Genomic DNA, 23126 nt, shown 5'->3' with positions numbered 1-23126 from the left:
TCCATGGGAATCTGTGTGCGAGCCTTTGGGTGTATCCTGTTAATCAGTTAAGTAAAAAGCCAGGTAAGAAGCGTTAAGATTATTAGTAAGCCCAAAATGAATGTTTTGCAGTTATCTACTTATCCTTTTTCATGCATATCTGCCAGGGGACCACCTTCCAGGCTTTGAAATGGTAAGTAGTACCACTTGCAGACAAGAGGGAACGCTGTCGCTGACCACTTCTTCTTTCTCCACCGCAGTTCGAGGATGGTGCCTAGCACTGCCCAGAAGGCTCAAAGAAGACTCTGCACCTTCCAACTCAGACACCATAAAAACAGGAAGGAGGTGTTCATTCTGGACCAGGACTTCAATGGAAACAGAGCTCCTGCTAAACTAAGATTAATTTAATCCATTCTTCTGGCATCCTCAATCTGTTCTGCCAGTCAAACTTGTAACATCCTTCATTAGCAAAAGAAAAAGGTAAGTAGATGGTGGCCAGTTTTTGCTATATTTCTGATTTTTTTATTTTATAAAAAACAAATAAGCCAATCACAGAAGGATGATAAGCAGATAATGGCAAACATTTCATTTTGGGTAAAACTATAAATTATTAGCAGAATGACACTTTCTATAAATTATTAGCTGAATGACAGTTTCTAAGTCTTCCGAAATACAGCCAATAGCAATAATTTGAAAACAAAAATGGTTATTTACATAAATAGTTGTGTTCAAGAAAACAGAGCGACGACTTGAAAATTTGTATTTAAAAAAAGATGTCATCAATAGTAGGCAAAAAATATGCATGACAGTTTCCAAGTGGGCATGTGTTTGCCCTAATACTTTGTGACCAGTTTTATATGAAGCACAAAGAATCTCTCATATGATGAATTTGTTCTGACTGTCTCATCCTTTTGTTATGAAAGATTTATCAGACTATAGCCGAATCTTCTTTAAACTTTTTTCTAAAGCTGACATGCAGCCATTGCCAAACACCTTACAATGTGCCATTACTGAAGTATTACCACATTAGAAATTCATTTGAGGACACCTTGAATTCACTTGGGGTCAATTTTCCAAGCAAGAAAATTGGTGAACTCTTGAACACAGACAAGTAAGTGTGTGTAGTTCTACCAATGTCAATAATTGAATTTAAATTTGTTTAATCCCAAAGAGTCAAAACTAAGACAAACTAACCATTTAGTTGGTATTAGTAAGAGTTGCGAACACAGGGTTAGAATTAATACCCATAGACCAGGAACCTGCTTCATAAACCAGTCACTGTCATGAAAAGAGTTAACCAAGATTTGATTTTTTAGATTTTGTGACGCTGACTGTGTTGAATGTGCTTTGTAAGACAGGACCCAGACCTCACCTGCCTATACAGATGAGTGTTTTCCTTACTTTCCAACTCTTCTTTAAACTCATCTGTTTTTTGATAATTAGCTAACAAGCTGAAATAGGTGTGATCCAGCAGAGAAAATGCTACACTTCAAGGCATTAGAGAGTTCTGCTATAGATACTACAACTGCCAACAGTCCTACTGAATTAGGCAGGTTGGGTTGTTGGCAATAATGTGCCACATCAGAGTTGGTTACAAACTGCAGGTGGTAGGTGTACTGTATATGTAATTAAATTACTTAATTCTACATTTGTTTTATTTGTTAGGCCACAGAAAAAGCAGTGAACCATCTGCAGGTCTGAGAGTTTCTTCATTGCCAGGCACATTCTCCAGTTCCTCTCCTTCTCCTAGTCATGGCTTCACTGTTGTTAACACAAGTTGGACTGACAGTTTTAAAATGCAATGGCTAAAGCTACCTGAAGTTTTGATCCACAATTTAGAAAGAGGAGAACAACCAGCTCCAAGATAAAGATGGGAAATCTTACAGATTGCAGTTAAAGAAATGATATAGGTGTGTCCATCTCCAAGCAAGAGAAACACAACTGACATGGCAAAGGCAATGGTTGGAAAATATCCAAAATCCCTGCAAGACATAATTGAAGGTGATGTTATTAGTACTGGATACCATTCCTCAGTAAAATAGATCCAGGCTCGAATATACAATGTGAAGAGATCAACTGTTCCAAAAATTAAGAGGGATCCTCCATCTGCTGAGTGTGATACAGACAAAGTTCCATATATGGGTGCATCCTGTGGGAATTACAACTCATGCCGCTAACTAAAATGGCAGAAAAACAAAAAGCGACACAGCAAAAGATGAAGAGAATGCATGAGGAAGCAAAATGGAATGCAGATGAATTGCAAAGAGACAAACATTCAACATACTATTCATAGCAAACAGACATTAACAAGGGCAATGCAGTGGTGAAACTCTTCGAATATTGGCCAATTTTGTTTCAGAAGGTTGTTATAACTATTCGACTTATTGGAATTCGACTGGATATCTTTCTCACCAGTGTTGAAAAAAAACCCAAGAAGACTCATAGACTTCTTGAAAGACATCAGTGTAACAACAGGTTTTAATATGGGTGCAGATGGCCAAAGGAGAGTTAGGTGGCATATTGGAAAACATCAAAGACATGGTACTGCTTCTGCTTGCATATTTTGAATATAACATGTTTCATTTAGTGGAGGAAACATGCCTTGCTCAAAAGAAACACTGGACAGCTTCCTGTTACACCCTACATTACTGTCTATTGTGTGTAAGAATTTATTTATTTAGACCAGCACATTATAAATGACTACATTACCACCTTCATCTCTGCCCTTTCTATGATGTTCGGATGTTCCAAATACCTTCTGGCAGACTGGGGGTGCCGGTAACTCGTAATCACAGTAGTTGATTTGTCACACACGAGTGCATAGGGAGCAGCTTAAGGACCCGACAAGTCATGCCAGGGGACAGTGGCGGGGTACTAACCTTTTTCTTTGTTTTCTCATTTTCCCATCCACCACCACAATTTTTCCCAGCATCTCATCGCTTCACTTCCGTTCCCACCTCAATAATAAAAATATTAATTCATTACATTTATATAGCGCTTTTCTCAGTACTCATAGCACTATCCACACAGGGAGGAACCTGTGTCCACCAAATTGTCCACCTGCCAACCCTCATGTGTCTGTTGTAACTTTGAAAAATAACACTGACCTATTTACCTTACAGTATACAGGGCCAAAAACCCCAAACCTTTATGATTGTTTGTGCTCTTTTATAGATATTATCACAACACATCAAGGTGACTGAAACACTACTGTGGGAATAACAGAGAGTGTGATTGCAAGTCATCCACACCTAGCCCTGCTTTGGTCTGCTGGAAAGTAATAACTGAAGATGATTGCGTATCAGCTTTAGTGCCACAGTGTCAGTCATTCTTACGGCAGATGCTGTGAGTATGTTTATGCTACATATTTTGATCAAGTTGTCATGTGAGTTTGCTCGCATATCATCTTGTAGTATCTTCAAACTTCATGCACCCCATGTTAGACTGGAAGAACTTTTATGGGAGAATGCAAAATTGTATCATATTGATTTTCCACCAACTCCAATTGCTTCCACCAATATTTTTTTTCTCCCATGTGATTTTCTCCCCATCTAATTTTTTTTCAATATCTTTGTCACTTAACGGTCTCCATAATAAACAACCTGATTTGAATGATTTAAAATCTCACAAAGAATAGGCTATTATGTAAATAATGATAATTTTTTTAAACAGTAAATATGTAAAATTTTATATTACTACAATTTTATATTATATGGTTGCAGCAATTTTTCTGATATCAGTTTAAAAATATTAGTTTATTATTATTGGTCTTATTATTTTGCTTGATCATTTGTCAAATCCACTTTTTTGTGCATATTCATGTATACCAATGTGGATTAGTAAAACTAATAACATGACTTATTTTTGCCTTTAAGTAAAGTTTTGTATAACATTTAAAGTTTTACCTGTACAACATGCAACTGATTTGAAATTGTACTGTAATTTACGAAACTGTAATTTTCACAAGCATTTTATTTTTTTGCTGTAAAATTTGCAAAGCATTAAAGTATTACTCTACTTCATAGAGCATTATACTGTTATTTTAATGAAAAACTTCTGAAAATGCTTCACACTTTTTCCTAAGAACATACAGCTCAATTGAGATTATACTGTAATTTGCAATAGAAAACTGTGATAACTTTAATAGGTAAATTTTGCAGAACTTTTTATTCTTTTGCTCTAAAATGAACAGCTCGATAATATTACTGTAATTTCTAAAGCATCATACTGTTATTTTTTACAAGAAAGTTATAATAGTTCATACTTTTGCCATACAGCTTAGATAAAATTATCCTGTAATTTGCAATACAAAACTGATTATTTTTACACACAAATTATGTTAACATTTCATTTTTTATATAACATTTATGGTTCACATGAAACTGTATCATTATTCCAGAAACATTTGCACTGTAATTTTATTGCCAGTTTTTTTCTATAAAATATATATGTATTTTTTTAAACATGGTAAATGGCTTCAGGCATTAACTATGTAGTACTTTATCCTTACTCATATAGTGGCCACTCAAAACACACAAAACAGTAGCCTGTACATGACATTAATGCATACGTATCAGAAATTTGCTCAATCATCTGTAAAGCCCAATTTGAACTGGATAAGCTTTCAGGACATATACCTATATGTAAAGTTATTGTCAACATTGGCATTTTTTTACCATGGACTTGCATATGAAAAGATATGTCTTGAAAAACTAAAGAGGTAGGTAGGTGTTCTACAGTTACACAATGCCTTTATCTCATAATAGATGCATGTACTGTGGCTACATAACGTTCGCACCTTGACATAACAAAAAAAGAATCATGATGGCAACAAATGTAAGGAAGTACCACAACCGGAGCAGGATGAAAACTCTGTGCCTTGCCTTCGGTGTGTTGTGAACAGGACTAACAAACCCAGTTTGAGCAAATGGTGTATAACCATTTGGTTTGGGTGTGGATATTTAAAGAGTTGTGCCAGAAAAATGTCCTTCTATGAAGGAGTTTGGACAAAATGCAGAGAACATATCAAGTATCTGAAACGAAAAGTGCAGGGACTAAAATAAACACAACAAATGAAGTGGTGTGGACCCTTTGCAGAGTCCTTACTTTGAGGAGACAGATGAATTTTTGGGTAAGTACTATTATAATTCAAATCATCAAAAATGTTAGCAGCTAGCGAACTACCTAGTTAATGATGGCTATCCACTTACTAGCCACAGCTTATAAACTGGGTGACATTAGTGTTAGTTTCTAGCTCTCCAATTATGAATTTACCTTAAAGTAATGCAAGATGTATGTGTGCGTGCATATTACTGGGTAGCTTTAGTATCAGGCTGACTAACCATTGCACTGAAGGGATGAAGTGTTTGTTTGTGTGTTTTAATTAATGCCACTATTTCTTTAGTATGTTAAACACATTTTTGTCACCTCTTTATAGGTATTTGCCCAAATATGGATCTGGGAGAGAACCACAAAGACAATTGCAGTTCAGAGGATGAAGGTAATATGCATCATATTGTTTTTCTATCTTTTAAATTTAAATATGTAGTCTATTTTTGGAAATAGGTTTCACTGTGTGTTCATGCCAGATGAAAATTATAAAGGTTAGCTTCTTATTTTGTAGGCTGTCATTATTATTCATTAAACATAAACATTTGCTTTATACATTGTACCTTACATTATTGATGTGATAATCTACTTGCAGAAATGTATGAGTATGCAGGGGATTTGCCCAGACCTTTTCAGTATTTGTACATTGTATATTTCATGTTTCTGTATTTTTTTGGGGTCTATTTTTTCACAGACCCCAATGTGCCACCCCTTACCACTGAATCCCTTAAAGATAGGAGCTCCTCAGACAGTGGGAACAAGAGTCAATGTACCAATATCAAGATAGTCAGGAAACATCTCAAATAGTATTGGCGGGATGGAACACAAGCATAAAGGGAGGAAAACTTCTGAAGGCTTTGGATAAAAACTGTGATTGCTTCCTTAATTATGACTAGAGCACTTCACATACATATGAGAAAAGAAAGGCTTAACTGGTAAAAAGACATGAAAAAATAGGATGGAGCTTAAGAGAAGGTGGCTGGAGTTTGAGATCGCCCAGATGGAGGGAGACAAGAGGCAGGCAAGGGAGAATAGAGAGCTAAGATTATGACTGCTTCAGTGCCTCAGATCCACATCTAATTCTGCTCCAAATTATTCAGCACCCCCATCATTTCACTGTTGCCCTGTATCTAATTGCTTGGACATGTCCGGCAAGTCCCTCTGCACCCACTGCAACCCCTTTGCCTCATTACAAGGATCATCCTCCTCATGCCTCTCAGTTTGAATAATCAAAAAAATGCAGATGAAGAGCAGTAAAGGTTAGGGGTAGGATTATGATTAACAAGGTGACTTTGTTTGGTGCCTGACAATTCTTTGCCACTATGGTCTATTGGAATGCTGTAATGATGTTTTTTGTTAAGTATTTTATTATGGAGACAAGTAAGCCTAATAAATATTTAAGAATTTTTAAGAAGAGACCCAAACATAGGCCTGACAAGTTTTAATTTTGTTGATAATTATTACAAATATATAATTAGGCCTAAAAATACGTTTGTTAAAATTATTTAATGAGACAGTTGATCTAAAATTTTTGTTATGAATTATTTTATAAAGAGACAAGTAGGACTTTTTTACAGTATATTTACTTTTTCCTAAACAAAACATTTATTTTTTAAAATAACACATAGTTTACATATTAAACCAGGTTTTTTGTGACTCGAAGTGGCATTTTTTCCTATGACAAGTACTGAATAAAGTTTGATGTCTTCTGCCTGGCTTACATAAGGCATATTTTCATTTGTTTTGATAACCTGGCTTGAACTGGCATTTAAGGCAGGTGTGCAGTAAATGATACTAAAGCTTGACATATGTCTTCTGCCTGGTTCAATTGCTGGAGCTGGTTTTGAGGAGCATCTGGATAAGCCATATGGTACTGTGGTTACTCATAACCATCTTCTTAAATTTGAGAGTTGTGTAATACAATGGAGACAACAACCAGTTACAGCATTTTACATTGGCTAACTTGGAGTTTATTTTTTTCATCAGAATACACCACCTGCTTTTAAGTCTCTCAAACATATATGTTCAGTGTTTCACTTGAAGACCATTTGCTGTGCCCTCTGAAAAGGGCTTTATCACATTTTCATGAGACTGTAGGCAGAGTCAGCCACAATGAAAACAGGAATGTCCACTCCATTTATACGTCAAGTATTTTCAAGAAAGAATGTGCCGTTTTCAAGCTTCTGAGGGAGACACGGACACTCAAACTATTTTAAAGTATCATGGCACATCCCAGCCATCCTACTGTACATTAAATTCAAGAAACCTGAAATCTGAATCTATATATTCTAGTAGCAATACAAAATTCCACCCCTTGCAGATGAAGTAATCAGTATGGATTGAAGGCAGTACAATGACAGGTATGTGTGTGCCAACTTTGGAGCTCAGTTTTCTTTTCAAAATAATTAATAATGACTTGCATCTATAGCATGGTTTTTGGTTGCTGAAGATACGTCTTCCTTGAGATTCCATGCTTGTTAGCTTGTATAGTACGAACTGCAACTGTCTTCTCCAGTGTCACAGGAGCTTTCATCACAATGGATCGTGGAAGGATGAGCATGCAGAAGACATCACTCATCTTTTTAAATTCTGCTTGTGATATTCTAAAATTCTGGCACCAGCTCTCACTTTTAAAATGTTGGAGCAAGCCTGACTCCCAATAAATGTTTCCCAAAGTCCCAAAATCACAAATCTAGTAAGGATGGTAGTAAAAAAGAGCATAGAAGTTAAAAATCCAGTAACTCACAAAAGCACACAACATCACACTAGAGAAACTCACGGTACCACCAGTGCATTCAGTAAAATGCATGGGACGGTGAGTTCAAAGGCTGAGGGTAGTCCCTTGCAGTAATGGGCAGGTAGACCCACCTCTTGGGGGACCACCCACAAAACGCAAGGGACATAGCAAAATATACTTTGACATGTAGAAACTAAATTATTAACAAAATTAACATTAAAACAAAATAAAAATGAGATTTTTCAGTCCTGACTGAAACATGAGATATGGTTTTAAAACAGCTATAAGACCAGCAGTGATGTAGATAGATAGATAGATAGATAGATAGATAGATAGATAGATAGATAGATAGATAGATAGATAGATAGATAGATAGATAGATAGATAGATAGATAGATAGATAGATAGATAGATAGATAGATACTTTATTAATCCCAATGGGAAATTCACATTCTCCTGCAGCAGCATAATGATACAATAAATAATATTAAATTAAAGAATGATAATAATGCAGGTGAAAAAACAGGCAATAACTTTGTATAATGTTAAATGTTAACGTTTACACCCCCGGGTGGAATTGAAGAGTCGCATAGTTTGGGGGAGGAACGATCTCCTCAATCTGTCAGTGGAGCAGGACAGTGACAGCAGTCTGTCGCTGAAGCTGCTCTTCTGTCTGGAGATGACACTGTTTAGTGGATGCAGTGGATTCTCCATAATTGATAGGAGCCTACTGAGCACCCTTCGCTCTGCCACAGATGTTAAACTGTCCAGCTCCATGCCAACAATAGAGCCTGCCTTCCTCACCAGTTTGCCCAGGCGTGAGGCATCTTTCCTCTTAATGCTGCCTCCCCAGCACACCACCGCGTAGAAGAGGGCGCTCGCCACAACTGTCTGATAGAACACCTGCAGCATCTTATTACAGATGTTGAAGGACGCCAGCCTTCTAAGGAAGTATAGTCGGCCCTGTCATTTCTTGCACAGCGCATCAGTATTGGCAGTCCAGTCTAATTTATCATCCAGCTGCACTCCCAGATATTTATAGGTCTGCACCATCTGCACACAGTCACCTTTGATGATCATGGGGTCTATGAGGGGTCTGGGCCTCCTAAAATCCACCACCAACTCCTTGGTTTTGCTGGTTTTTTTTTTTTGGTTTTTTTTTTTGGTGTTCAGTTGTAGGTGGTTTGAGTGGCACCATTTAACAAAGTCATTGATTAGGTCCCTATACTCATCCTCCAGCCCACTCCTGATGCAGCCCACGATAGCAGTGTCATCAGTGAACTTTTGCACATGTATGATGTATGGAGCTTTAAGATAAATGCAGAAAAAGGAGTGTGGGACACAAAGTTGGATGTGGCAGAAATGAAATTGCTGAGGTGGATGTGTGAAATAAAAAAAAAGGACATAATAAGAAATGAGATAATAAGAGGTTCAGCAAAAGTAGGAGAGATATGTGATGAGGAGAGACATTGAATATGTGCATCAAAAGATGGAAATGGAAGAACTGGGGACCAGAATGTGGGGAATACAGAAGCAGAGGAGGATGAATAATGTTAAAGAAAACTTAAGGACAATTGTTTGACTGGAGAGAAGTTCAGGACCAAGCTGTATGTAGAAGATTGATCAAACATATCAACCCCACATATAAGTGGAAAAAAACGGAAGAGAAGGAAAAGGATAAAATAGAACAGATTAGAAATTTGTCATTACTTTCATAATCAAATTTATTATGGCATCTTATAAAAGTAGTAATCCAATTTAGATGTTAAGAGAGACAATTTAGTCAAAGTCAAAGCCTGATTATATAAAGTCAGCGTTAGAATATAGAAAGTCATTCCTAAATATATAAAGTTCTTCCTAAATATAAAAAGTCACAGTCTGAATATACAAAGTCAAAGCCTGATTTAAGTCATTCCTGAATACAGCATATAAAGTGACAGTCTGAATATATAAAGTCAAAGCTTGAATATATAAAGTCATTCCTCAGAGTTGGAATATATCAATTTGTTACTGAAAATATCAAGTCAAAACTTGAGTATATAAAGTCAGTGTTGGAATAAAGTCATGTCTGAATATATACAGTAAAGTCATTCCTGAATATATAAAGTCACAGTTGGAATATATAAAGTCATTCCTGAAAATATGGAGTGAAACAACTCGAGCACAAGTTTAGTAAACCCTGTGGGGTTGTAAAACAGTGAAATGAAATAAGGGAACCTAAAGTTATTAAAAAATATTTAAAAAATATTCAATTAATCTTCTAATATCTTGCATGACTCATCATTTTTGCACAATATATTCACTTTTTCTATGGGCACATTATGGAACATTCATAACAAGACTAATCAACTGTGATAGAAGTTTCTCAAGAGTGTTATACAAAAAATAAAATCAGAATTGATCATTTTTGTATTTTGTAATGGATAATACACCACAAGGCAGGTTGTAAGAAATTTAATTGAAAATGATGACTTCATAAATACTATTACAAATGCGTGTAGACCTCGTTGTTGGCCAAGTGTACTGGAACAAATGATACAGGAATCAGTTGCGTGATCGACATCAACTGTGCACGCCTCTAGGCAATATCAGACACCTGAAGAAGAAGTGTAGTCCCGGGCATATAATCTGAGAAAGATGTTCTGTCGAGTTTCAGAAGGATTTTACAGGTATGCACAGGCTATAGAGTAGAAGCACTATAGACAAACTGCAGAAATCTAATGACTTTTGGCCTAATATCAAATTAATTGCAACACTGAACTATAGACAAGTTAACTATCTTGACACAACTTTATACAAAAAAATAATACAATTTAGCAATTATAGTATTTTTTAAGGATAAAGATTCTCAATTCATTATTACATACAGAAAACTTTGATCCAAAACATACATATAGATGTTTAGGAGAATCCCAATTACTCGGATTAAGTAGAATTTGAATGGATAAAAACAAGAGGCTACACCAGAAGCTTCCTGAGAAGGACTCTTAAACTCTTTAAACAACCCAAACAGATCCAAGATGAAAAAAACACACCAATAATAACAATATATAACAAATTTATGGCAGAAGTGTAATATGATTATTAAAACAAACTTTAAGAGAATACAGGAACCGAATGGTGTACTAAGAAACTACAAATTGGTTTTAGCTTACCATAAAAACAGAAACTTCAAAGATATATTGAATAACACTCAGATAAGTCAACCCATTTCATGCTAAACATTTTGATTTTACAAAACGTCTCAGAAATGGAAAATGTATTGTTAGGAAGGAAGTTACTTACTCACCATTATTTCCTTAATACAGCAAATTGCATATATTAAGATGTGATCATTGCGCAGCAGTCTATATTGGGGAAATCAGAATTTAACTTAAAATAAGAGTTGCACAACATCTTTAAAATTATTAGGAAAAAAAGGAATAACACACTTGTGATTTTACATTTTTATAAAGTTGAAATGCATCACCTACAGGTACGCAGAAGGAGCGGACAGAATCCAACAGAAGAAGAAAAAAGAAGACAAGTCAGCAAACTTTAAATGGGTTTGTGATAATAAAGATATTTCACCATAAATCAATATATACAAGGCCAGATACAACACTGTTGACTTTCCCTCAGGTATCCATAAGTTTGTATTTTAAAGACTGTTTTATATTTGACATCAGTTTATATTTGGAAATTGTTCCTGTAACAAATTAATGTTACAAATATGCACTTGTTTGTATTTTGAATTTCACTTTAGTTAGTACCTGAGAAATGTTTTGAATATTTTAAAACAAAGATAGTCAAATACTCTTTTTTTGATAAATTGAAATCTTTTTACATATGACTTTTTGTTTTATTTTAGCCATCAAACTCTGAAGGAGAAATAACTGAAGAACAAAAAATTGAAAGACAGTTTTTATCTTTGTAAGTATGTGATTGCTTTAATTTCAATATACAATGCCATGGTGTGGTAATGCTTAATATATTAATATTGTTTTGTAACAAACCAGTTTTAACATCATTGATATATCTAATTAAACATAAATATATGTGAAAAGGTGTTATAGAGTTTATTATTTACAATATATATGGCATTTTGTAATTGTACTGGTTTATACTGTTTAAATTTTAAAAAGTATTAGTATTTATAACTGCCATTCTTATATAGCTTTAAAGTTGCTTTCTTATCTGTAATCCAATTTTTGATGTTTTACTGCGTCATGTGATTTAATAATGAAATTTAAATATGACAGTAAATGGTACTTTCACCTGTGAAGCTTCAAGGTATATACTTGGATTATTAAGATACAACTTTGTTTTTCCCCAAATTCTGTGTATAATGAAAAATGAAGCTGTAAGTTTGTAGCATATCCCCTTGGAGAATGATTCGACGCAGAATGTTTGCACAGTACTGTTTTTCTTTTATTACTAAGTAAGTTTCCTAGCCTACCATTGGTTGTGAAATGTGAAAATGTAAATTAACTGCTAAAAATCTGTGCTGACTAAACTAACTTTTTCTTACTTTCAGTTTGTGTTGATGCAGTGACACAAGAGGAAATATTTATTTTTGCACCAGGAAGTGATTTGGTTCCTCCTCTTGGTTTCTTTCCAGAGCCATCTTTGGAATTCTTAGACTGCAATTCCAAATTCCCTTTGGCAAATACCTGCGACTAAATACTTAGAATTCCTCTAACCAACAGTTATACCTACTTTAAAAATAATATGACTTTTGGTATTAAAAATTCCCCAGGGTTTGGAATGGGCTTAATGACAACGATGTATATTTCAAACATTCAACATGAAGCAATAAAACAATCTTTTGTGGTTTTTATGGTACCTGTACATTATTGAACATGTCAAAATATTTTACTCACAAAAAGAACAGTTGCACTGTGTTTTTAATTATGGTTCACACATTTGAAAGTAATTAATTTTGTATTGTTAAAGAATCAGGCATTGACAACTTTTTAAGTTTACTAGAAATATAACTTTTCGTTGTTTTCTGTATTAGCACTACTTAAGGACTTGTTATTTAGGTGCATGTGAAACACCTTATCGTCCTGCCAGGGGTTTGTTTCCTGCCTTTGGCTGGGATTGGCGCCAGCAGACTCCCGTGACCCTGTAGTTAGGATATAGCGGGTTGGATAATGGATGGATTGGTAAACACCTTATTGTTACATTCATCACAGTGCATAAGTAAAGTGAAAGGTAAAGTTATTTAGTAGACTGTACTTCACTTTTGCTGTTTTTTTATTATGGAAAAGATTATTTTCTGTGTTATGGAAAGGTTTTTTTTACGGCACAGTGTCATCATCATTGCACCGGGGCATAGGGATCAACACACAAACTACAGGGTACATAGTATCTGGCCTCTCTAAAACCTCTTCCAGCAGCAATCAAAGTTTTTACTATTTGGTATTCCATCCAAGTACTGGCCAGACCTGAATATACTTAGCTTCAGGTAAATTACCTGTTCTGAAGTGCAGGTGACATAGCTACAGTAGAATACAAAGAGGCTGTTGAGATGGTTTGTGGAAATATATAGTACAGAAGGAAGAAAAAGTGAAATGTTTGATATGGAAACTTGAACAACAGTTTTCAGGGCTACTAATTTAAATGAATTGCATTGAGGCCAGATACAACAACAACATTTATTTATATACCACATGTTCATACAAACAAATGTTGCTCAAAGTAATAATAATAATAATAATTCTTTGCATTTATATAGTGCTTTTCTCACTACTCAAAGCGCTCAGCAATTGCAGGTTAAGGGCCTTGCTTAAGGGCCCAACAGAGCAGAGTCACTATTAGGATTTACAGGATTCAAACCAGCAACCTTCCGATTGCCAGTGCAGATCCCTAGCCTCAGAGACACCACTCTGCCTAAAAGTGCTTTACAAGACATCAAAGAGAAACTTACATGAAAAAAACAATTAAGATTAGGCCAGGAGGACAGAAAAAAACCTCCAGTTAGGTTGGAGAAAAAACTAAATTTGAAGGGGCTCCAAGGCCAAAACACCACCCAGCCCCCACTGGGAAGTCTGCCTAACATAAATGTTGATAACTTTGTTTTCAGGCTTCATATGATAGGATTTGATGAAGTTGGTCTCATAGACAGCTGAGACCATCTTATTTCCATCATCACAGGTGGCTGCATGGTGCCTGATCAGGTGGTGGTGGCGCAAATTGTGTGTTTTTTATTTATCACAAGAAAAAGAATACTCAAAACATTGTTCTCATTGGTATTTAAAGCTTTTACTTATACAAACAAATTGTAATAATAAAATACTAAATTTAGTAGTGTGACATTCATCATTTTATCAAGCATGTACATAATAACCTGTTATAACAAAACTGCAGGTACTTTAGTTTTTAATGATACATTATTAATGTAAATCCTTTTAACAAATGTAGCATTATTTTTGACTTGTTTGTACTTATGGTGAATCACTACTAGAACTGTAATTATTTCCAGAAAATCACATGAGGTTAGATAGTGTTGAATTCCATGATTACCATCATCAGATGATGAATCAACAAAAATTTTGCAAATAATTTTCCAACTGATAAACAAATGCAAGTTCCAAACCATCATCAAAAAAATTTGTATAATCAGACGTGCGACCAAAAAGGTCAGTACATCATAATTGTGTTTGTGGGATTCAAGCAATTCTTGACAAACTGAATTTGCAGAATGCTGCAATATGCCAGTTGTCCATAACTGAAGTGGAGGTAAGTTGTGTCCAATACTAAGACTGGTTACTACTACTACTAGTGGCAAATTCTACTGAACCTCTGTTTATTCTTAGTAAGAAAACAAAATGCAGTACACGGATATTGTCTAATATTGTGCAATCCAAAATACCAACGTTCTCCATAAAAAGAAATGAATCTTTAAAATAGGAAGGCAAAACTCACTTCCAGCATCTGTATGTACATGACTTGGTAATCAAAATCTGTTTAAACTGTTTAAAAGGCCTTAATCTGTGATTGCTATCCAAGTGCCTGTTTTATATATATATATATATATATATATATATATATATATATATATATACAGTACATACATACAGTAAAACCTTGATTATTCATCAGGGGTCGGGACTAATGCCATGACGGATAACAGAACAGCTACTTTAAAAATGATACACAGCAGATTAGTTTACAGAATTTGGGGCGGAGTGATGGCTCTGAGGCTAAGGATCTGTGCTGGCATCCAGAAGGTTGCCAGTTCGAATCCCCGTCACTGCCAAAAGAGATCCTACTCTGCTGGGCCCTTGAGCAAGACCCTTAACCTGTAATTGCTCCAGGGGCGCTATGGCTGACCCTGCGCTCTGACCCCAAGGGGTATACTTACTAACAAATTCCTAATACAAGAAATTGTATAAGGCGAAATAAAGAACAAAAAAAAAAAGAATAGTCGCATTTATTTACAAAACAAAACTGTCAGTCATCCATCCATCCTGCTATATCCTAACCACAGGGTCACGGTGGTCTGCCGGAGCCAATCCCAGCCAACACAGGATGCAAGGCAGGAAACAAACCCTGAGCAGGGCGCCAGCCCACCGCAAGGCACATGCACCTAACCTACATGTCTTTGGACCATGGGAGGAAACCCACGCAGACACAGGGAGAACATGCAAACTCCACGCAGGGAGGACCCGGGAAGTGAACCCAGGTCTCCTTACTACGAGGCAGCAGCGCTACCACTGTGCCACCATGCCACCCTAAACAAAACTGTATTAACAAAAAATAATATAGTTTTAATAAAATTAATTAATTCATATAATATTGTTACATCCAGCATAATAAGCAAATACAACTCAGAGGTAAAGTTTTTTGCATTTTACTTGGAGTCTTTGTTCTGTAACAAACAGTGCAATGTCTTATACGCCGTTATCTGAGTTAAGGAGCACACCTCCAAAACAATAAAAGAAAGCTTTCCCTACCAATCAGTTAATCTCCTGCCTCTTACATTCTTTTTTCCTCTATATTGCAAACACTCCTGCTTATTGTCTCCTGACTCCCTACTAAAAACTTCCTTCCACCACACCTTCCTTTTTCTCCTAACTTCTCCTGTCATTTGTCTACTAAGAGGCGTGTCCACCCCTCTCAGAGCAGAAGCAGTTCACCTAGTCGCATCACCTACAGCATTTGTTGCTGCTCCCACACAGTGCATCACAAGCTGCCTGCACGTCAAAATAGTATTAACAAAGCATAATATAACAATTTAAAAAAAAAACCCTACATTTGCTGTTTATTTGAATGAGTAATTTTGCTGAAGTCAACGTACTTTTGTTTTAGATAATGAGCAACATGTTAAAGTAGAGCTCTAGCTTAACAAAATCACTTTGGTCTTTTAGAAAGTGTTGCTAATACATGTTAAATCATGAATTTAAACTCATTAATCGTTTCCCTTTAATTGTTGCAGATTCTTGGAATTTTGTTATAGAAGAATTTATCTTAATATTTCCTTATGTTAGATGAGATTTCAGAATATAACTAAATAGAAACATTTGTAAGTTATAGTTAATTTTGTGAATTAATAGCAAGACTATGCTTATTTAGTATTTAGTAAAGTGTAAGAAGTTAAAATGGAAGCTGAGCAATGATAATAACTTAAGATTCTTTATAAATATTCAGAGATTTCACCTTGAATACTTGTATTTCTCCGAGAGAAAGAACGTCTGTGTAGTTTTACCCTTTACTACGTGCAAAGAATAAAGCATAGTTGCACATTTTGTCACAGAGGAAAAAAGAAGTATACCTTTTTTCATTTAGAGATAACTAAAATTAATCACAAAGCTTTTTTCCTAAAATAATGATATATATAAAGACATATCAATGATTAAGTAAGCAACTATTTTCAATATAGAATTGTTTTTTCCTCCCTTCTTATGGAATTCATCATGTGAAAAATTTAATGTGTTCTATTTTTATTTATTACATTTTATAAACCAAAAGCATGTCTAATTAAATGTTTTAATTGTCCTCAGTCCTGAATTTGTACACAGTGAACAAGCAAGCAGCAAGGCAGAGCATTCTGAATAAAGCACATCAGAGCTTTGGGGAGTCAACCACTTCAACCTGAATTTTGTCCAATGCTAGAAATTTGCCCAAGGCAACAAAAACTACACATCTCTCTCTCTCTTCTTTTTCCTGCTGATGTTATTTTGATGAAACTTCATAAATTTTTGAAATTGTAATTTTTTCAAATCTTTTGTTGTTAGCATCTTTTGGTGTCTTGTCAGGTTGAAATCTGACTTTTTTTACAGTTTCAACTGTTTCACCTTGTCTTTTTATGACCAAAAATATCTTCTTTTGAAAAGATATTTTATGCTGTGAGTGTCATGATTTTGCTCAAGAGAAAAAAAGCTGTTTTTTCTTTTTGGTTGTTAAACTATTCATTTATTTTACTTTATGAGGAATCTGCTAGGTGAAACAACAGCTAGGAAAAAAGCCACAGAGAGAATGTTAAAGGCTAAACTATCTGAAAAGCTTGAATATAGTACTTACTGTAATTCCTCAAACAAAGCCATATAGATTTCCTTCCCACTAGATGTACTTTTCAAACTTAGTATTAGTACTACAGATGCTCAAGCTTGTTTCATATAATCAAACTTCCATATGCTTTTCATGTGCAGTTCAAACAACACATACTTAAACACACATAACCATTCTTTTCTCTAATTCGTATTGCTTCTAAATTTGCTATGGTCCAAGCGAGTGCTCTTTGAAACGATCACAAAGTCTAACAATGGATCCCCCCTTCAGCAACTGTAAGCTTTTCCAATAAAAATGACAAGAACATACCTTCTTGTGTTTCTTTCAAAACAGAATTCATTCTTTTTCTTAGTAAACTAAGCAAAATAATTAATTTTGTTTCTCAGTTATTCTTTAAATAATGTAAGAAACAGCAAAACTAAGGTGTGTTCATCCAGCTTTGTTGAATGTAAAAATCTGGATAGCTATTTATTGAATTTGAATTATTTTGACTAAAAAACTGGTGATATGAAGGGAATAAACAATTTACTTGGAGATGTTGTTGTGAAACAACTATGAATTTACAATTAATAACCTTTTACTATAGCTTACAATTTTGTACAGAAGGGGATACTAAAGTCAATATTATGATGATTTCAGATTTTTGTATTCTGTAAAATACAAAATGTGACTAAATAGGAATTACAAAACAGAAAAAAAGGATGACACAAAATTGTGAGAGAGAAGCAACCAAAAATGTATAAGCCTTTGGTATCATGTAATCTTATTTTATAATAACCTTCTTCTACCTGAAGTCCAACCCTCTGCTAACAATCAAAATAAAGACCTCACTTAGATACCGTATTTTAATATACTATTAGGTATGTTTTTTGTTTTGTTGCAGTTTTGCTAATTTATAACTTATCTTTACCTAATGTAAATGGATATAAAAGAAAGACCGATTGTTCTTAGTCTCTTCCTGTTTTGATTGAAGCAGTTAGCTTTATGTTTTTGCTGTAGTTTGCAACTACTGATTGTCTTTTGCAGGCAGTGCTGCTGACTGTAGGTCTGCTGCTGTTTTACTGCTAGCCTTTGATGCTGACAGTGCTGAGATGCTCCTTCTAAGACTACTGGCTGTGAGTTTGCCGCTGAGAGGATATAAGAGACATTCATAATTAATTCAGTGCACACACATAAACATATATAAAACAAATGGAAAGAAACCCCCTAAAGTATTCTCATATACCGATAACATCTGTAGGGCATAGCCCTGCAGCTGCCCCTGACCCCCATGGAGCCCTTTTGTGCCTATACAGTATGTTCCTTTTTATAGGAAAACCTGTTTAAATTTGCAGAGACTGACCTAAAAGCACCCTGTTGTTTACAATATAATAAAAATATAAAGTATTTTCAAATGCAATGTCATTAATGTATTAATATAAAAGTGGAAGAAATAAAAATACATATTCTGGTCTCACAGAATAATTTTTCATTGTGTTACTAGTGTGGGAACATTACAGACTTTTTTAAATCAATGCGCTCATTATTTTTCGTTTAGTGTTTTTGATCTGCAGAGGACCATGTATAAATTCTTCCTTGCAGTACATAAATATGTTTTAGTGGAAAAGTGTGGCTTAAAGTAAAAACCTTCTAAATTGTGCCTAAAGTCTTCACCTTGTATCTTGAGGGTGCATCGATTTTACATTTATCAGCAATATCTTCCTCTAAATATATCTGTTCTAACAACTTATGAATGTTATTGAATTGGCTGTCTTTTATGATTTATGATACATTTAACCCTTCTGCACTCTTCTTTATTTTCCCCCTAGTGATTTATCTTTTGGGGGAATTTTTACAACAGCAGCAATATTTTGCAACTTTTTATTTTGACTAGTTTTTGCATTGGTTGACTATTATACAAGAGTCGCTATAAATGTTTTGTTTACTGTATATGAGAGCAAAGAGGGCCCGCATAAGATAAAGAAAGTCAAATAATTTCTTAGTAAGAGCAGGAGGTTTCACAATTGTTTGAGAAGGCTGTTTTTAAGGAGATGATGAGGCATTGTAAAGTTTAACTGAAGCAGCATTAACATGTGGACTTGATCTAATTTTGGATCAAAGATGGGACACCACCATTACAGATAATTCTTTACGTGGTACAGACTGGCAATATAGGTGTTGTGCATTAAAAACACTTGAAGGGAGAAGGGAACTAATAGAAAATGACTAAGAGAAAATAAATTTTTGAAATCAGAAAAACCAAAGAGCAGGTAAAAAATGGAAAAAAGGGTATAAAATAGTAAACTTTCTTTGAGAACTGCCTGAGAAGATAAAGCTATAAACATCGACAAAATCTCAAAGAAAATCACCATAAGAAGCATCATTCCTCAGATCCCTTAAATAATCAAGTGGAGCAATTGAGATTGAGTATTTGTATTTGAAAACAAGCGAGACAGGGAGAGTAGGCTCAGTTTGGCTCTAAACTTCTGATGAGTAATTTTCAATCACAGTACCATAAATGAATGAGGGAGAGGGCTGCCTTTTCCTGAATATCTCTTTAACATCAAACATTTTGTGGCATTACTTTTCTTGTTTAAAATAGCAGTTCCCAAAAAGTAGAACATTCTTTTGAAACTGCTATAATTTTGTCAGTCTACATGATGTGCTAGTGAGTCTGTATGGGGCTGAAATGACAACAAACCAATTGATTGTAAAAACTATTAGTCTTCTGGTACTTGGGAGGATTCTTCTAGCGGATGATGATTTGGCACTAATTAAAGCATTGATAATCTCTTGCTGAACAGAATGTGGCTTTTCAGTGCACACATAAAATAGCTTAAACACAGATGCCTCCTCCAAGTCCCTTAAGGGCTATTCAGACAATGAATGATCCACAAGGAACAGAATGTAACTGTACATCTGGCTGTAATTCCCATGCTTCGGTATAGCAAATAAGGCCTCCTACAGCTCAGTCACATCAAAGCATTGTGTTGCATGCTTATGACTGTCCTGCATTAGGAAATCATCTAGCAAAATGGTGAAGTTTAACACCAGGCACTAAAAATGGGATATCTATCCAGTATAAACAACACTGAAATGTCTGTGAAAAAATATTATATCTGCCTCACCCCATTCACTGATCAAGAGACAATTCAAATGCTCTATTTGGCTTGAATGTGCTTCACTTTCAAGCACTACAATATTTTAATACACAATGTATTTATGATGAACATTGTGACCATATGACTGGATAACTGACATGTTTATTATGAACGTTTTTGAGTAAATTAGTATTTTTATGAACATTTTAATGTTAAGTGTTTTTCAGTATTTGCCATTCTTGATGCTCATTGAAGACAGTTATATCAGAAACTTTGCTATCTTTGCGCTCCATGAATTCATAAGAATAAAATTAACAGATTAAAAAAAAATCTAAGCCAAAACCTACACATAGGAGTGGATGTGGAAAGACTACCTAAATCCCACACAGACACCAAATTCATATAAACAGCAACTGGCAGTAGGATATGAACCAAGGATGCAGAATTTGTAAGGCTTATCACTCAGTTCTATAATATCCGTGTATGTGTTAGTGAAAATTAAATCAGAAAATTGTTCTAGAGTTTGAGCTGAAAATTTGTATTTTTTGGAAATGTATGCTCAAGATAAAATTATTCTTAAATGCAGATTAAAGCGGTGCATAATTCCACTGCAACTGATCAAATATCAACAGATAAGTTACCATGTTTGAAGACTTTGGTTTAACAGAGCTTGATGAAATCCTACAATGCCAAATTTTCACCCATTGTCTGGCTTATGTTTTGCTATTGTTTATTGCACAACATTGATTACATTTTCCATTAAGGGATATTAAAATTTACCTTGATCTTACATCAGATGCAGAGGAATCAACAACTTTATATCCAAATGTCCAAAACTCTAGGGAAATGGTTATTAAACACTGTGATTTTTTTAATGAATGCGCCACTGAGATCTCAGCGTTAATATTCACCAAAAAGTTCTAGACTATTCAAAAGTTAATGAAATTCCATTGAAAGAAAGAACATTGATTATAGTGGTTGCAGCTATGGAAATTTTTGATCTCATATTTTGTCAACCAGTTTAAAGTAGGTATAAAAAATTCACTAGAACATAAGAACAAAGGCAGTGGATAGAATTTAGTTTAGACTGGCATTGTTTCATGTATCCCTAAAATTATATATTGGAACTTATCTTACTGAATTCCTTTCTTTTATGGCTGTTGATTCTTCTTTGCATCAAGTAATTTTAGGTTGTCCAAGGGTAGTTCAACTATTTAAAATAAATACACTGCTACCCATGTAATTGACAGCTGCTGTTCCCTCCTTGAAGCCTAGTGATTTCTCACTCATAGACACTGTGATGCCTGTCTGCACCACTGTCACTTAACTTCAAAATACTCTACTAACTACCATGTGTATCTGCATATGTCCTGTTTAAGATTTAAGAAGATTTCTAACATTGTCTCATACAAGGAATGAAGAAAAATAAGCTTGCTGTGTAGGTATAATGAACTACAGGTTTAGTGAGACAATAAAGAATGAATTTAGTAATACTTGATTTTACCTTTCTCAATTTGGCTGACATGCAGAAACAATCTAAAAAGAATCAAAATAATAGCTTCAATATTTAAGGCAATGTTTTAATGTTTAATTATATAATGTAAAACTTTTCATTATTGACTAAAATAACAGTTTAAGCAGATACACGGAGGACTAAATAAATGTTACATATTTGCATGTGATGGAATTCTAAAACCATTAAGATTACTTTTACTTTGTGCTTACTTTTAGAATTGATTTTTAGTACCATAATCAATGTTGTCAGATAATGGTGATAATATATCAGATTTAACCAAGCATCTTTTGATTTCAGCTTTCAGTTCTTACGTTTACTGGTCTTAAGCTGCTTACAGAGAGCCTTATTTAATTTGATTGTAATCTTTCTTGTGATTATTGTTTTTTTTTTTTTGAACATTATGACATTTTCCTGTACCAAATGTTTGTCAAAGATTTAGGCCTAAATCCAACTTATTTGAAATGCTGCTTATTTTCTGAATTGAGCAAACACTAAATGTAACTTTCTGTATTATTTATTTTATATCTAGATTTCCTTATGAAATCATGCCCCTGTAATTAGACTCAGCATGAATACTTTTCGTGGGAGCACTGAAGGATCTTGCCCTTGGATAGACACATTCAGCAGCTAATTACATGGAAGAAATGAGTGCAGAACAAGTCTCAATATAGACACAAGAATAGCAAAGCATTTGCTACATGCAGTGATCACTTCTTGCCTCTCAGGCATCAATCATTGTTGTCAGGAAGAGGCTTCTGTGTTTAGGGAGTGATTGCTAAAAGGTGTCAGAACTTTCCATTTCAAACGTGTTAAACTTATATCTGTCAAGGGATTTGAAGTCTCAATACCTGATATTCCCATTTTAATTAAATAAATGATGAGAAAAAAGGGTAGATCACAGATCAAGTTCTATCTAAAGATATGAAATCCCTCTGTGGTGTCAGCAGAAGACTGTAGACGCTTATAACATTTACTTAGTATAGAATCCAGTTTTCATTTTTATAAAGGTGCATTTTTCTTTTCTCCACATTCATCATCATTATATATGATTGAAAAATGTTTTATGAATGCAAATATTAAGGTTATTAGTTTAAAACACATACACCCCTGAAATAGAGCAGCTTATAGAAACAGTTGTCATATTATTCAGTAATTTCCTCCTATGTTTGTTTTTAGAAGTTACTGCACTTTTTACAATTTACATTAAGTT

At 34.6% G+C, this 23126-nt stretch overlaps 1 pseudogene; it reads right to left on the bottom strand.

Annotated features, from left to right (window-relative positions):
• Positions 1-18326: 18326 nt before the first annotated feature.
• LOC127527978 (zinc finger BED domain-containing protein 5-like) overlaps positions 18327-23126 on the bottom strand; it is a 29277-nt pseudogene continuing 24477 nt past the window's right edge.

This window comes from Erpetoichthys calabaricus, chromosome 1 (genome assembly GCF_900747795.2).
Source record: "Erpetoichthys calabaricus chromosome 1, fErpCal1.3, whole genome shotgun sequence".
NCBI lineage: Eukaryota > Metazoa > Chordata > Cladistia > Polypteriformes > Polypteridae > Erpetoichthys > Erpetoichthys calabaricus.
Note: the sequence above shows the minus strand (reverse complement) of the source record. Positions and strands in the feature narration are given on the sequence as shown.